Raw genomic sequence first — 18,239 nt, forward strand, 5'->3', positions numbered from 1 at the left:
GCAATGATAATGCAGATTTATATTTATTAGCATAGTATGGTCTTTAAGATGGTTATTAAGTCATAAAAGCAGCTTAGAATTAGCATATTTGGTGAATGAATTAAAAATAGGCAGAGGAAAAAAAAATCACAGAAAAAAATGTGAATGACCACAATTAATTATAAGCCTTGTATGTTTTCTTTTTAGAAAGGATTAGAAAGTGCATTTTTTTAACCTTACAAATTGTTATTGTTGTAGCACAGTTATTTTTTCCCCTCTTTAAAAAAATATGCAGAGAGATAAGAAGCTCAGAATTCAAGGTATAGCATGGTGACTATAGTTAATGGTACAGTATTATACATTTGAAAATTGTTGTTAAGTCTTAAGCATTTTTTCCACACATAGACACACACACACACATACACTGAGAGTTACCTATGTTAAAACTATGTGAGGTGATGGATATATGAATTATCTTGATCTGGTAATCATTCTTATATATAATATGTATACAGAATATATATATAAAATCATCTTGTTTTGTGCTTTAAATACATACGATTATATTTATCAATTACTCCTGATCTGAATAAAGTTAAAAAAATAGAGAAAAGTCTGGAGGTCATTACATCAAAATATTAAAGGCAGATGTTTTGAGGGCAGTGTTAATATCAGAACAACTAAAGTGATTTTTGCTTTCTCCTTTTCAATTCAATATTATCTGAAAAACTTTTTTAGAATGAGCATGAATTATCTGTTTATGTTTATTTAAGTACCATAGGGTGTTGGACCAGGTCACCTCCAAGGTCCTTCCACAGTAGTTTTTCTTTGAACTCCTGGGGAAGTTAAACCTAAATTCTGCCCAAAGTAAGAGTTCGATGAAGAAATTTTGTTAAAGACACCGTTGGTGATGAATCTGTCTTGGGCTGTTTTTCTGGTAGCTTTGTGAATTCAACTAGATTTTAAATTATTTTAGGGCAGGAACCAAGCATTACCAAGACATTTTTTGATTGGCCTCATTCTTAGCCACTTCTGAGAACCCAGAAAGCATAAATAACCCTTTGTGGATTGATTAGGTGTAGACAGGTGGTGAAAGAAAAAGACCATCTTGGATTCAGACGGCACTTCTCCAGTGGGGCTTGACGACCGGGAGCTGTTATACAGGGCCAAGGCCAAGCACCTTGTGATGAGCAGAATGGCAGAGTTCTGTGATAGGAAGGACCACCAGCAACCGCTCTGTCCTGGGATCCTTCTCTTCTTCCTAGCTGTAAACACAGAAGGTGCTTTTGCACTGCTTGGAGAAGCTGGCCCTATGGAATGCTGAACATCTGCCTGGTCTGGTCTGCTTGTGGTGCAAACCTGTCATTCTTGGGTAGGAGGGAGAGCAGGGGCTACATTGCCCTTGAACCTGATTTCAGGGGTAAAACCTGAAAATCAGAGGTCTGAATTTCATATTGCTCCCTAACTCTTGATAAGCAAACTGAGATGAAAATTTTGGTTGCAAGTGAGTAAGTTGTCCCCCAAGTATCCCTGGGGATTTCATTCCAGGACTTCTCTCAGATACCAAAATCTGAGGATGCTCAAGGCTCATAAATAAAATGGCATAGTGTTTGCATAAAACCTAAGCACATCCTCCCGTATACTTCGTCATCTCTAGATTATTTATAATACCTAAGACAATGTAAAGTCTATGTAAATCGTTGTAAATATAATGGAAATGCTATGTAGATAGTTGCCAGATTGCAGCAAATTCAAGTTTTGTTTTTTGGAACTTTCTGGAATTTTTTTCTTCAACATATTTTTGATCTGTGGTTGGTTAAATCTGGGGATGCAGAACCCATGACTATGGAGGGCTGATTGGATACTATGGAAAAAAGAGAGGGGAAAAAAGAGCAAAAAATGAAAATACAAGAGGAAATAACAAAAGAAAAGCTAAAACAAAGGAAAGAGGGCAAGAAGAAAAAAATTTGGAAGAAAGGTGTTGCAGGAATTTTGTAGGTACTATCTCTGAGAGCAGCTGTAAAGGCTTTTGAAGGCCTGCACCTACGGTGCTTAGGGGGCACTTGGGGACCTGGGAACATGCACTAGAAGCCAGAAAGCCTGGGTGGAGGAGGTCTCACTTGATCATTAATCAATCCTGTGGCTTTGACTGAATGCACCCCCTCTGGACCCCCTTTTGGAATACAGGAATGTGCAAGGAGATGGCAAAAGTCTCCTTCCAGCTCTAACATTCCATGTTTCACATGTGATAAAAGCACACATTCTAAAGTGGGACAGGTGGGTTTGTTCGTGGTGGCTGTGTTAAAACTTACCCACCCGTTCACTTTGTCACTTGCCTTTGTTTCTGCCCTTTGCCCCAACCAGTGACTGTCAGAAGACACACTCATAGCTCCTCACCGGACATAAGCCGTGTCCCCATGAAAAGAGTGACAAGTACAGTTCCCTTCGTTTGCTTGCCATCTGGCCTAAGGGGTGGCCCTAAAATTTTCAGTGAAGTGACAGAAATGACAAGACCCCAAGTCCTTTAGTTAATGATGTCTAGGTTTGATAGATATTCGGCTTCTTATATCTAAGTTCCTGAGTATCCATAAGAAGTCTGTGTGGGATGTGGCCTTTGCTAGCCTAAAAAATGTTCCCCTGTGGCTGTCCTCTCTCAGGATTGGAGGTAAGACAATTATGGAGCCTCATTTAAAAAACTGATTACTGACATACCATGCATACAGGAAAGGCACAATATACGTGAATTAAGTGCATTGATCATAAACATACGTTTTACGTGTGTACACACCTATGTAACCACCATCCTGACTAAGAAACAGAATGTTCTGGCACCTGAGAACATCTTTTCCTGCTCTTCTTCTAATCAATTTTCCTTTTATCCCCACCCACAGAGGGCAGGTATTTTGACTTCTATCACCATCAGTTGGTTTTGTCTGTTCTTTTCTTTTCTTTCTTTCTTCTCCTTCTCCTCCTCCTACTTCTATTGAGGTATAGTCAGTTTATAATGTTGTGTCAATTTCTGGTGTACAGCATAATGCTTCAGTCATATAGGAACATACATATAGTCGTTTTCATATTCTTTTTCACTGTAGGTTACTACAAAATATTGAATATATTTCCCTGTGCTATACAGTATAAACTTGTTTATCTATTTTATATATACCAGTCAGTATCTGCAAATCTTGAACTCCCGGTTTATCCCTTCCCACCCTCCACCCCTCTGGTAACCACAAGTCTGTATTCTATGTCTGTGAGTCAGTTTCTGTTTTATATGTAAGTTCATTTTTTTTTTTTTAGAATCCACATTTGAGTGATATCATATGGTATTTTTCTTTCTCTTTCTGGCTTACTTCACTTAGAATGACATTCTCCAGGGCAATCCATGTTGCTGCAAATGGCATTATTTTATCATTTTTTGTGGCTGAGTAGTATTCCATTGTATAAGTATACCACAACTTCTTTATCCAGTTATCTGTTGATGGACATTTAGGTTGTTTCCATGTCTTGGCTATTGTAAGTAATACTGCTATGAACATGGGGGTGCATGTATCTTTTCGAATTACAGTTCCCTCTGGATATATGCCCGGGAGTGGGATTGCTGGGTTATATGGTAAGTCTATTTTTAGGCTTTTGAGGAATCTCCATGATTTTGTCTGTTCTTAAACCTGATATAATGGAGTCCTGTAGTATGCACATGTCGGGGCTGCTGGGAGAAGTCCTTCACTGTCACCACTTACTTTACTGTCTCGTCTCTGCCTCTCTTCTTAACCCCTAAACCATTGCCATCAGCACAACTCTGACATGAACTGCATGTTGTCTGACTGCTGTTTATGTACTGTCGCAGGCAACTGTTCAGTTTTGTTCACATGACTTAAACTCATGTCAAGGGTTTCCAACCTCTTCAGTCAAGCGCATGAAAATTAGGAAATAAATGGTGAATCCAGGGAAACAGACTCTGCTAAAAACAGATAAACCAGGCCCAGAGGTGAATCACCATAATTATGTAAAAGGGGTAAAAACTTTTTCCCGAGGATACTTTTTACAAAGTGTAATAAGAGGAGGCATCTCACTCTAACTGCGAGCCAGGTAAAAGCCTAATGCATCTGGCTTACGGGCCTAGGTTTCCCTACCCAGAAGTGCAGACAAGCAACCTGCTATTCAGCATAGAGTCGCTAGATGGAGATCTTGAGTCAATCATGGCTTGCTGGCTTGCTTTCTCTCTGGTTTTCTTTATTTGAATCGGCTTTACCACGGGTCTGAATACACATATAATGCAAGTTTACAATTTTGGCATTGCACTTTCTTCCCCCCAGAACTTTTTGGGGATGGTAATTTGGAGTAAAATGGATTTAGTTTTAAATGCATTAGCTTAATTAATTTCTCATCTGGGGTCTCAGGGAGGTGGAAGCGTCCTGATGTGCAGGCTGCGAGCTATTAATCTGGTGTTTTATTTCTGGCAGAAGCTACTAGTGTTTATTCATGTCGCCCCCACAGGGTGTGGCTGGTTGTGGAGACTGTCATTATATCTTATAACTGATTAAAAGAGGAAATCCTCACTAAAAAATTGCTTGGCTGCAGCCAACAAGTGAACCCAGCCGTTTTATTTCCATAGAACAGGCACTTTCAACCTCTTTATTGATAAAACTGTACTGTGAAAGCTAAGCCTTTTGTCCTTTTTTTTTTCCTGAATGAGATTCCAAAGTGATTTTAATGTTTAATCACAATTTGACCTTAGAGAGAAATCTAGAAGCCCGAGGTAAAAAAACCTTTGCTTTCTCTTTCATTTGTCAAGGCAGTGATGCCGTTCAGGATTAAAATCCTCAGTTTGCCGAGAACAATGACAGAAACAGCTTGTCTTCTTGTGTAAGTTTTCGAGAAAACTCAGGAGCTGGACAGTTTTGCCTGTGACGTGTTGACCTTCTGTCCAGGGAGAATGTGGCCATTTAGCTTAGGCTGCTATCTGAAATGAGTTTGGGTGTCTCAGCGCGTTTTGTAAGAAATACACATAAAGGCCACATAATAAACATGCAACTTGGGATTATAGCCAGTCTCTGTTCAGAAGGTGCCGAGAGCTACATTTCTGAAAACCAAATCCCTTTTCCACGTAGATAGAGACTCTTGTACCTCCAGATGGGGGTCAGTTGGAAGGGAAGGAAGGAAGAGAAAGGAGAAAAGGAAATTGTAAGCCGTGAAGCATCACACTGGCGGCAGTGACTCTGGTGACCCTGCTGTCCCAGGGATCCCACCTTCAAACTGGCGGCGCGTCTGCACCTGCATGATTTAAAGGCTCAGGCCGAGGCCGGTCTGCTTTTCCACTTCGTGTTCTGCTTTTCAGCTTCTACAAAGCTGCATGATTAAGAGCGACATGGACTTTACTTCTCACTGCCCTTACCTGTCCCTGCCAGGGTTCCAACCCACAGATCAGCCAGGCCAGCAAAAGCCCCCAGGCCCGAGCCCTCTGGCCCAAGGCAGTGAGCTCCCTGCTGGCCTGAGAAATAGCCTCCAGGGCCTGGCTGTGGCTAAGAAGGGGCTTTGTCCTGTGGGTGTAGCTCTGAACCAGTTTCCACAAGCATGGGATCTTATCCAAGAACATCTCCAATTTCAGACTCTGAGTGATCATTTCATCAAGGGAGGATATTTTGGTTCACTTGTGTGTTTTTCCTTGCAGTTCTTTTTTCTTAAACAAAAGCAAACCATGTTCATTAGAAGAATTCTAGTAAATGCCGATAGTTCAAGCGAAAAAAATTAAAAATTATTTGTAATCCTGCCACCTAGACATAAACTCTGTTAATACCTTTCTGCATATCTTTCAATCAACGGTCTGCGGGTAGATACATATGTAAATTTTTTACAAAAATAGGAGCCATTTTGTACGTACTGTTTTACGGCTTTTATTCTCACAAAATGCTATATCATATCTTTCTATATTATTAAGCATTTATATATAATTTTACATTTAATAGCTGCCTTGTATCATACACAATCCCTTAATGATGCACAGAAGTCCCCCCAAACAATTATATTGATGATACAAGCAAAACGGTAATGAACATTCAAAAGTGACTTTTATTGTATATTCTAATTTTCAAAGACATCCAGTTTGAAGAACTTGGCTACTGAGAGATTCCTTCCAATATGAGAAAACTATTCCTTTTACAAGAGTGAGGAGCATAAATCAATTATTTATGAAGAATACAAAAGATCCACCCCCATATTAAAACACTTCTTTCCTATATTTACCTGAATTGTACATATATACCTGAATACTTCCAAGTGCTACACCATTTTAATGTAATGGAGAATAGTTTAACTTTAATTCTTAGAGTTGATTCTTATGTGGGTAAATGGGAAAAAAATTTGCGGGGATACAAGATGCATGAAAAATGTTTCAAAGTCTTTATTGGGCTTGAAATGATGAGAGTTTACATAATTAATCATAAGGGGATGTTTTCAGTCACAGAAATGATCATTAGTACTGCACTAGAGTTAAGTAATCTTTATAGCAATATAAAAATGCCATTTCGCCCTTAGATCTTACTGAGATTTTGTCTCTCTTTTATGCTCTTTGGCATTACAACACTCAGTAATTGAACGCTACTTAATAATGAGGGTGGGTAATGAAACCATCTACGCTAATGTGTCCATGGAAATTTCTGAAGCACAAACTCCAAATATCACCACAGTACATTGTGTTAGCCCAAAGCTAGGAAAAAGAGAAATTAAGTGCTATCATTGTGATGTTTAAAAATTACCCCAACTTAAAAAATTAATAGCCTTCGTTCCTTTTCATCCTGTTTTTTTAAAAATGATGTTTTAAGATGCAAATTCTATATTTCAGCCTCGGTTCTCATCAGTTGCTTTCGTGGGAGCAGTCATAAATTTTATCCATTCTTCCTAAATTATAAGAATGTTTGTGTGAGCTTTTTGATGAACAGATGGCTCATATTTGGTCTATTTTGACAAAGAGGCAATAATAAAGACAATTAGTGATTTTCACTTGCTCATAGGGGAATAGAGTTCATGTCAGTGGTTAACAGGGCAGCCTCTGGAATCAGGAACGTCATTTGTATCTGGGCCCTGCTGTGTGCTGTTTGTGTGACCTTGGGGTGGTCTGCTACCTTCCAGGGGTGTTTCAGCTGAAAAAATGAGAATAAAAAGGTTGTGAGGTTAAATGAGGAAATGCAAGGTGTGTATTGTGCCCAAATCAGAAAAGAAATTCAGTAAATTGTTAACTACTGTTAAAAAAAAAAAGAAAAGTTGACTAACTGTAGTTGAATGTTTAATGAAGTGAGATTCCACTTTATTTTGCATCCAAAACAAAATGCCTGTGGGTAAGCGTAGTTGTGGATATTTCAGCCTATTTGGTCAGAATTAACTGTGTCATCATCTAACTAAAAATCCTCCAAGAACTTAATTCAGAGATAGTAACATTTATAGAAACAAAAGCACAAAACTGTGGTCTAGATGTTTTGACTTTTGCCTGATCTGTTCAGTGAAATGACCGTTCAATTGGGATACATGTCTTCTTATCACAAATGTCGTCTTTTAACGGCTTTTAGCAAATGTAACATTGAAAATAGGAAAAGCTGCCTAACATAACATTTAATGAAGCACCTTTAAATTAAAAAAAGAAGAATATCTCTTGTGCCTTCCAAGTGGAACTTAATTGGTTCCAAACATGAACAGTTGGATTTTGATCTCCTTCTACAAAAAAAAAAAAGAAAAAAAGAAAAGAAAAATCTTTGATTTTGATTATAAGACCTGGTTTAAAATTTAACTGAAGTAATTGATTTGTAAAATTTCAAAGCAACTCTTTAATCTTTTCCTAAACTGTTAATAAGTTAATAACCTTATTTCATTGAATATAATTTTATTATATTAAGTCCAGCTCTTTGAGTAGGTCCCACTCATTCAAAAATATGCTCTTATTTTTTTGAAATGTCAGTCTTGCCATGTAAGAAAAATGAATTTGCAGCATCTTTTCTTAGTTTCAGTTTTCCACTAAAATCTACCTTCAAGTGAAAGTAAGGTGAGAGAGGGCTCAAGAAAGTAACTATGAAAAGGTTTCTGAAACTCACACTCATATGGGCTCCAAATTTTAGCAAATCTGGTTTTTAAGTAAGTGGATTCCAATTTTCTTTGATTTTTCCTGACCAGAGATACAGCTGGATAGAAGATCATCACATTCCTTTGTCTATACATTTCAAAAACAGTGTTCTTTTTATGACTATCAGAGAGGAAAGAATATAAATCATGTCTGCCCCATAATAAATAGACGTCTCAGCTCAATTTCGTATGGGAAACAGTTTATACAAACTTCTTCTGTGTCTATACTTTACTTATCAAAATTTCCTCAGAGTTGGTCATATATCACTTAGCAAAATATTGACATCTGTTTTAAGCTTAGAATGACTGTCTCTTCACTTTAAGAAGTGAATTTTTTGGAAGTTGACTTATGCCTCTTTGAAACCTCCCAATTGTCAGAAGACTGGTATATTTAAATGCTCTAGTGATGGGGCAAATGTAGATCAATTGTTTTCCATTTGAGATCAATACGCTAACTGATTTAAAAGGAAAAGCGAAAACAGTTGAAGCCTTAATAATTTGTTTGATTCTCCAAAGATGGTGACTGCATAAGTGTGTATGCGTGAAAAGGCATGGTCAGGTTTAGTAATTCATGAGAAGTGGTCCTTCTGTTGGCTTTTAAAAGCAAATAGATCCATGTAGTAGTTAAAGTTAGTTTTAGCCTCCCAGCCCTGTTATAGGATGGTCAAGAAAGATTTCTGAGCACATATTTTATAATTGGATTCTAGATTTTTAAAGTGTATATCCTTTATAAAACTCAAGCCTTTAGACAGCAGACCTTTCAAGAATTCATGACGTATTTAGACAGTGACCTGTGGCTCAGGGACAGATGATAGGATGAGATATATATTTCTTGTTTGTCTGTGGATGATCTAACTCCCTGAGATTGTAAGGTGTATGACAGCAAGTCACTCTTTGTTTTATTCATTCTTGTAGTGTTAGTGCCTAGAAGAGTTTGGCATATAGTAGGGTCTTGATAAGTATTTGCGGGATGATGACATCAAATGAAAAAAGTAAAAGGGGAAAAAATGTGGTCAGAGAGAAAGAAGTTACAGCAATGGAGAAGCATTGCCGATTTTCAACTACAGCAGGCAAGGAAGCCCCAGTTTTTCCAGCCCTGAAAGCTTCGAGGTGGGCGTGAGTGATGGCGCCAAGTAGGAGCCATGCAGGGAGTGTCATTTAGTTGTCTAGTTTCCTTCTTTAGTCACCCGTGTCTTGAAGTGTCTGGCTATTCCTAGCTCGTCTGCTTCTCAGTTCCTTGGGGGCTTCTTCCTCTCCCAGTTGCCCTCTGCCTGTGTCAGCATGAAGCCTGGGTTTCTGGGTGATGAGCAGACCAGTGAATTGGTTGAGAATCCGGGCGTGGGCTTCAGACACATCTGGGCACCAGTCCAGGATCTGCCGTCTCCAAGTATCTGATCCTGAGCAGGCAACGTAGTCTAGTTCACCCTCATTTTCCTCATCTGTGTGTTTGGATTAACCCTAACTATGCCTATCTTGCTGGGTTGCTGAAAGATTAGTGGTAAGACGCCTGATATGATAAAGACTATGTGGGTGGCTCATTGCCTTTCAAGAAGTGAAGCTTCCTACAGAGGGATGGTGCGTGTGAAACACTTGGCATAATGTGTAACTACCAACATTGAAGGGATTACACACAATGACCTTTTCCAACCTGGGCATTAAAGTTCTGTTGTTATATTATCGTAGTCATTTTAGTTTTGCTATTGTGGAAGACGCTTCTTCCCAGACTGTTTCTCCTTTGGACTTGATGTTTGAAAAAGCTCCAATAGCATTTGCTATGATAGATAGATTTGGATTTTGTTAGACCAGTGCTTAGTAGGCTGTTTATGTCCCCATGCTATGAAAATGTGCTGCTGTGAAGAGGACTGGGGGGGCGGTCCCGAATGTGGTCTAGTGGTTCAAGCAGCCAGCTTCGCCATGGGTGTGGCTAAGCAGATAATCTCCCAAGAGAAAGGAAGAGAAACAATTTAACAGGCTTTTCCCACTTAACTATTAATAATCCATTTGAAGAAAAATAGAATTCCTTGTTAAAATAGCTAAGCATAAACATAGGCCACAGCTACTAATTTTCCTGCACAGAATATGCAATTGGGACGAGATATTAAAGAAAATAAGCACCTAATTACAATTTGATGCCTTTATCATTAACCTTCAATTGTTATGAATGTTAATTCTTTCCCTTGCTTCGCTTTATAACTTTAAACGAAGATGGGAACATTCAGGCAATTCCTTTCCACGTAGCTTCCCTGAAACGCCCCGCCTTTTTCCAGATACTGCCTCCTTGACTTTTAGCGCTAAAATATTCACATCTTGAACCCTGATGCTCTCTCCTGCCTCTTTGCCCTCCTACCTTTTCATATACTGTTCCCTCAGTCAGGAAAGGTCTTCCTTAGTCACCCTGGATACGGAGATTTGGTTCAAACGGCATCTCCCCTGTAAGGGATTCTCTTAAGCAGAGAACTCTTAAATAGTTTCAGTTTTTGTGGATTCCTATTAGTCACATTGTCATTTTAATTATGTATTTACGCATCCTTCTGCCTGCCCAGCGGACAGTTTCTCAGGTTGGGTTTACCTTTTTGTTTGTTTGTTTTTGTAACATAAAATTTTTCCTGAGATATAAATTCACATACCATGTGATACACTAATTTATTTGTACAAACTCAGTGGTTCTGAGCATATTCAGAGCTGTACAGCCATCACCACAGTCTATTTTAGGACGTTTTCATCACTCTAAGAAGAGACCCTGTACCCATCTTTCACTCCTCAGTTGTCCTCACCTCAGACCCTGGGAATCTCTAACTTACTGTCTCTATAGATGTGCCTATTCTGGATATTTTATATAAACATCATTTGCTTTTAAACTGCACTGCACATAATTAGAAGCAAAGAAAGTTCCTTAAATGCCAGACTCAAACATGCATCCCTAAATATTTCGCTTTAACACAGCAGAGAAGTCTACTGGAATAAGGGTCGTATTATTTTAATTATGGAATAATGCAAATACCAGAACATCACATTTTAAGCTTAACAAAGAACACTTTACCCGCTGTTTTACTGAATCACCGTCAGTAACAACAAACGAGGAGGCGAAGTCACTTGCCTCACCTCCTGTGTTTTACGGATACAGTTCTGTTCAATTTGGATAAAATTCTGGAAGAAAGAAAGCTGCCTCTTAGTGTTATGTGCAAGACACTTGCCTTCTCTTGTCATAACTGAATGCTGGCATAAATCTTTTTTTAATAAAATGAACTATTAAAATTATTTCTTTCCTGAATGATGGCTGAAACAGATGTATTTTCATCTACAGGGCATAGAAAATGAAATTTACATGTCACTGAGGTCTCTCTGGTTAATAAATGTCTTAAATAGAAAGAAAGCGCTAAGCTAAATAAATATGAAGCCATGCTGCTTTGCATAAGATTAAAAAAGTAAAATAAGAGGTCTGTTTCTCTACCAAACAGCTGATTTATAAGGTGAAGGTATTTTACTCTATCAAGTATCAGTCTTTTAGAATATCATGAAAATGCTACTTTGTGCTGTTCTTCCTTTAAAAAAACCCAGCAACATGCAGTTCAAAATGTTGCCTGTGCATTTCTAATTTGATTGGTGTGCCTGGTATATAAGTGCCAACTTGACTGTATTCACTACTACTGTAACATTTTCTCCGTGTTCGTGTGCTAGTGAGCTAAAATAAATGAGTTCCACTCATAGCGTAACTCTAAAGCTTTGCAAAATTCTTTTTCGTTATAAAATTATATAAGGTAAACATGTTGTTTACTGCTGTCAAAAGTGCCCATGATAAAAAATGAGGAAATTAGAACTGCCCTTTAAAAGGCTTGACAGATAATTTTTCCTTTTTTAAAAAAAAAACAAACCAAAAACCAAAAAACCTTTTCCTGTGTGCTTTGAACTGTTGCCAAACTAGATACAGGTAAAAATGGCTGACTTTTCCTAAATTGCTTGCATGGAAAACCTTCAAATAACTTTCAGAGACAGGCAGTCTAAGCACACAGTGCCATGAATCCATCCTCAAGCTGGCCATCCTCACACCCGAGATGTGATGTAAACCCTGGTGGAATCAACCTTGGAAAAATAAAATGGCAGCTCAGGTGACCTGAATTGTACCCCAAACACTACAATGCCTTGAAAGTTACTCTTTTCATTGTAGTCAATAGGCTGAAAATGCAGGGATTCTATTCCAAATTCACCTCTCTGTAGTTAAAAATTGTGGTAGAAGTCATTTTTAAAAAAGTGATTATAGGAAGGGCTCAGGTGTTATCCTAGTCTGATTAAAGCGGGTTGTGAGTCCCCCTCCGCCTTTAAATTGCAACAAGACAGACTCTGATATGATGCACAGATTTATTTTTTAACAACAAACTGAGTTTTAGAATTATAATTTAGAGTGTATTGGATGTATCACCAAAAGACAGGGTGGTTGGGCCATTGTGAGGGAGTGTTGTATTGTTGCTAGTCTGAGAAAATCTGAATCTTTTCAAGCTTTGGTTGAGTGGGTTAATTCCAGGACCTGAATTACAAGTACAATTTGAATTACATTGCAAATGCTGAACTTCCTTCACTTTAGCAAAGTGCTTTCTTTTCCCCTTCTCAGACTTATGAATTCTAGTTATTTTGATGTTTTTCAAATGTTGAAATATTTCAGTTAGCTGTAAAAAATAGCAGTTCCAACTAGAAATGGAGGAAAAGATTTTTCCCTTTGCCTCTTTGTTTGTTAATTCCATTTTTGTTTTGTTTTGCCTCTATTTTGTGAAATCTCCACGTTTAAAGTTGTGACACTCCTGAACCATTCCAGTCAGTACAGCAGTAACCCTTCAATCCTAGGATAAATATTTTATTAAAAAAAAAAGACTGCCATAAACATTCACATCAGCCCAGGCTTCAGATGGAGGGGGGAAAACAAATGAACAGGTAAGAAATGAATATATGAGACAAATTCATGGGATTTCTGATTTTGGTATTTCCCACATATGAACTAGCAGTGATAAATACCGTCTTTTAGAAACCCTTGCGGTAAATCCGCACGATGACACTGATTTTATGGACAAAGAACAAAGAGGTTAAGTGGATTGTTTAGAGCTTGAATTCCCATCTCCCAGCCCGATGCTAAACATAGACCTCTGTGCTGAGGATGCAAAAGTCCTGCAAAGAGAAAAGAGGCATGGGGTGGGACCAGGAGCCTCTGCCATCATGCTAGAGATAATGTTAGGCATTTCAACAGTCAGGAGAGGTGGTAGACAAACTGCCTGGTAATTATTTAAAAAGATATCAGTTTATTTGTAGCATGAAGTCTAAGCTCAAGCTGCTCAAGCATGACACTATAGTTTTCTGACTGTGGAGGTGTTTAGCCCCCTGTCTTTACAAAAGAAGTCTGATTAAATAATTGTTGTCAGAAGACGAGAAAATACAGGTTAATATTGGCAGTTCAAAAGCTTGACAAATTTTTAAAGAGAACCTGCTGAATGGGGTACTAACACTGTAGAAAATTGCAGTACTCAAGGGCTTTCAGCAAAGAACAAACTAGAAATGAGTAATCAATCTAGAACATTGTATGCTGTGGTTACAGTGTGCTTCAGGGGCTTTGTTCATTCGTCCCACACTTCCCTTTCAGTTTTAAAGTCCCCATCCATTAAAGCATCTCTCTGCATGGGACCTGGGTCATGTGGTGTCTCACACACTGAGTGCCGAAAACAACATTAGGAGACTTTGCTTGAAACACAGGACTCCTGTTGGTCCTCACTCAAGAGATTATCACTTCAAACAACAATATCCTAGACTTTTCTGGCTTGCACATTTATTGCCCTTCTTTCATTTCTCTTATTTTTGCAACCCCACAATTTAACTAAGACAGATTTAGCCAATCAAACCTCAGGCAACTAATGAGGCATTTTGTTGCACCACTGAATACTTACAGGAGATGCTAGCAAAATTTGAAAATAGTGAATTACAGTTATCCCTTGGTATCTGGGGGCATTGGGACTCCTCACCCCAATTCCTTAAATCCCTTATGTAACAATGTCATAATATTGCATATAACCTACATATCATCTGTATCCTTTGTCATCTCTAGATTACTTACAATATCTTATACAATGTAACTGCTATGTAAATAATTTTCAGTGTGTGGCAAATTCAAGTTTTGCTTTATGAAATTTTCTGGATTTTCTAACAAATATTTTTGATCTTTTTTGGTTGAATCCTCGGATGTAGAACCTGTGGATGCAGAGGGCCAACTGCCTGTTGTTTTTGGCTTTTGAAAATATTTAAACAAAAGGTTATGCTTTTCTCCAAAAGTAGAAGGCCCTGAGGAAAACTACTAAAAATGACTGTGGTTCCAGGTGAGGGATAAAAATCATGGGATTTCATTAAAAAAAAAATCATTTGATGTTTTCCCTCCCAAATCTATATTTTATAAAAATTCTTTTTATGGATGGAATTTTTGTTCTTTGAATAATTTACCTTTTATACAGAAATGATAGCAAATACAACTTCACATATATTTATTACACATTTCTACACATCTACAATCTAGAATATCTCAATGTACCATCTAGTTAATGCAAGCAAAGTGGAAATTTTTCAACTGAAAAAGCTTCAGAAAGTTCCCAACATGTATTTGTCTCACCTATTAACTAAGTATTGTGTAAATTTAGAATCCTATATTGATAGAAAATACAACACTTGTTCTATTTTCTTTCCATTTTGAGAAAGTGGCATTATACAGATAGGAATTATGCAATATTCAGGCAGTAACTTTTAAAACAAAGTCAGGGGTTGTAAAATTTAACGTTCTCATAATGGCATTAACTTATCCGGGTTGAACATATAGTACATTAAGGAATCGCATTTTGCTGTCTTCCTTGTAATTGGAAATATTCTATATGTACAATTTGAGTGAGTTAATGTTTCTAGGAGAACCTTAACTTTTGCATTTCTTGACTTTTTTATGTTTGAATTTGTAGCTTTAACATTTGCATTAACATAGTTATTTGCATTTCATTAAAGCCGGTTAGCCTATTCAAGGACTAAAGTCATAAGTGAGTGTTTACTTAAAGATTTGCTTCAGTGAAAATATTCAACCTTTTTTTGGTTACATATTTATGGTTAGAAGATACACTCATTTAAGATTGTGATTTTTGTGTGTATGTGCTAACTTAATTCTAAGAATTTCTGTGCATGGTAAGTGCCCAAGAATTAGGCAACGATTGAATGGATGAGTAAATGAACAATTGCTACCAAAGTTTATCAGGAATATGGAAATAGGAGAAACAGCAATATGGTGATAAGATCAGTGGATTCTTTGGATTAAAAAGCAACTCTAGGGAAGCTTGTTCCAGAAAGGGAAGAATGTCTCAGCCTTCTATAATACCTTGTGTTGGTTTTTCTGTTCTATATGTTTTTATATATTCTTATTGCATTTTTGTTTAAATATTTCTGAATTGAAAGGGAGACTAATAATTCTCCAATTTTGCATATAAAGAAATCAAGTTCCCAAGAGATTATGGGATTATTTTGAAGAGATGAAAGAGGAAAGGGCATGCTACTCTAAAAAAAAAATTCTAAATCCAGTTGCGCCTTGATTTCTGGAAACTCGTGTGAAGATATGCATATAAACAAATGCAAATGGAAGGGATAAAGAAGAAAAAATTTGCTATTTTATTTATGAAGAAAAATTTAGCATAGAAACCCCTCCCTCAGACTGTAGACCCCTTATGGGCAGGAACTGCCTTGTTTTTGTATCCTAATGCCTAATACATACTAGACACATTAGCTCTTTGTCCAAATAACATAATAGAACAAATAGCCAATTGCATTACTCTATGTACTTCAGGTTATATTAACAAAAAAGTTCTATTTTCAAGGGTACAACTACTACTTAGAGTGGGGTGAAACCAAGTGCTTGTCTTAGATTAGACTTTATATACAAAAGATTTTTAGGCATTTGCGAAAGTTGTACATGAAAAAACATTTGAAACATGTATACGTTTCTATTATAAGGTTTTTTTTAAATATAAAATTGGTTTGTTAAAAAAGACTTCAGAAGGTGCAAAACCTTCAACGAAAGATTGATTTTAATAAACTCATATAACAGTGGGGCGTGGGAATTGGCGGCCGCGCGGCTCGTGGTACTGGGCGCCCAGGGCGGCTCTGGGGAAGGGAGCAGGATCTGGGCTTCTATAGGTGATGTTGGCTCCAAGACACGCTGCCTCTTCTGCGTCGTGAATCACAGCGCAGATCATGGGCCACCACGGCGTGAAGGGGGCCAAGGTGCTGAAGGAGGACGCCCTGCCGGGCCTGAGGACGGAGTACGAGGTGGACTCGGACGATGGCTCGGGCCAGTACTCCGACGTCTTCCTCCTGGAGCACGCTGGCGGGACCTGCCCAGAAGTGAAGGCCCTCCCACCGCGCAACTTCGTGGCCGTGAAGTTGGAGCGCGCCACCGAGGGGGAGATGGTGGTGCTGGGCTGCAAGTCGGACTCTTTTCCGCCCATCATCAACTTGCTGTGGTACAAGATGAAACCAACAGCTTTCAGAGCAAGTTCGTCATGGTCTTCTTGGAGTCCAAGACGGAGCTGCACCTCTCGAGCCTGGACCTGGAGGCGGACCCGGCAGGTACAGCTGCACCTGCCTGGACACACAGGACACCTGCCGGACGGTAATCACACTGCGCATGCGCAGCTGCGTCTCGCTGCCCTCTGGCTCTTCCTGGGCGTGGGTGGCTGAGGTGCTTGTGCTGGTCACAGTCATCTTCCTCTACGAGAAGCGGCGGGAGCCGGACGAGGTCCTGGGTGATGAGGACATTGGCTCTGCTCCACTGAAGAGCAGCGGGCACCAGGTGAATGACAAAGGTAAGAAGGTTGGCCAGAGGCAGCAGGCTGAGAGGCAGCAGGCTGAGAGGCAGCGAGGACGAGTCTGCACAGGCGCCCTGCCTCTGTTGGAGGAGCCCAGCGTTTCCCGGCGTTTGCACAGCCCCTCGCTCTTTCCTCTTAAGGAGACCCACCCAGAGAAAACAAACCCTATTCTGCATTCAAATCATACGTTTTCTCTTCCCGCTTTTTTTTTTTTAATCTAATCTAGGGTTTTCTGTGTGTAGAATTCTGTTCTTTAGCGGTTTTGCTTTTCTTCTGTAGACATTTCATAGGCCCCCCAGGGTAAGGGGGCCTTTGTGTGAGGACTCTGCTGCCCCCTTGGCCCATCCCTGCTGCCTCCTGCCTGTGCCCTTACTGGACCCCTGGCCTCCTGGCCTGTCCTCCCCGCTGCTCCCACCACTCCTCCCCTCGTGTCCCCTGGGCCATTGGTCTCCTAGGCTGACACTGGGTGAGGTGTGGAGGAAAGGTGGGCCTTTTCATGGGGCTTCCACCCCAGCTCCCCTTCCAGAGGCTGCTGGGCCATGCGGGGGCCGGGGCCAAGTCCCTGCCCTTGGCGGAAGGTCACAGGAAGGTGACAGGTCATGCTCAGTGCCAAGCACCTGCCGTAGGAAGCCAGCGCGTCGGGTTACTGCAGGTCTGTGATCTAGCTTGGGACAGACGGACGGCTCTGACCTCACGGCCGCCCTCGGGGCATCTTCCTGGCTGCTCTCCCAGTTTGCACACCTGAAGAGTGGGTGGTCTGGCCCACCACCTCCGAGCAGGAGCTGCTGTGACAGGCCGAGATAAATGTGGCCACTACGAAGATTTAAGTTTTATGGGGACAAGGGGAAAAAAGAGAAGAAATAAAGGAAGTGTGGAAAGAGTTCAAGAGACCAAAAAGCAGCGAAACACATTTATTTATTCATTCAACAACTATTTACTGAACACCTACTAAATGCCAGGTGCCTGGTGACTAGATGCTGGGTGTACGGCAGTGAAGAAGACTAAGCAAGTCCCTGCTTTAATGGAATTTACCGTCTAGTAGGTAAGACAGTAAGAAAAGAGAAGAAATATGTAATTAAGATTATTTGGCATAGTGTAATGCTATAAATAAAATAAACAGGATGGAACGGAGGTATTTTAAATTGAGTAGTCAGAGGGAGGGGTAGCTATTTTTGATCTGATGTTCAGAGAAGACTTCTAGGAGGTGACACTTGAGGCACAACACCTATGTCAAATGACAAAACTAAAACGATTTAGTAATGAGTTTGATGTCCTTTATTCAAAGAAGAA

The 18,239-nt window shown here is 39.4% G+C and overlaps 1 pseudogene; it reads left to right on the forward strand.

Moving 5' to 3' along the window:
• The window catches only part of LOC102530747 (basigin-like), a 110,208-nt pseudogene that overhangs the window by 83,781 nt on the left and 8,188 nt on the right, over nt 1-18,239 (forward strand).

Source organism: Vicugna pacos, chromosome 25 (assembly GCF_048564905.1).
Source record: "Vicugna pacos chromosome 25, VicPac4, whole genome shotgun sequence".
Taxonomy (NCBI): domain Eukaryota; kingdom Metazoa; phylum Chordata; class Mammalia; order Artiodactyla; family Camelidae; genus Vicugna; species Vicugna pacos.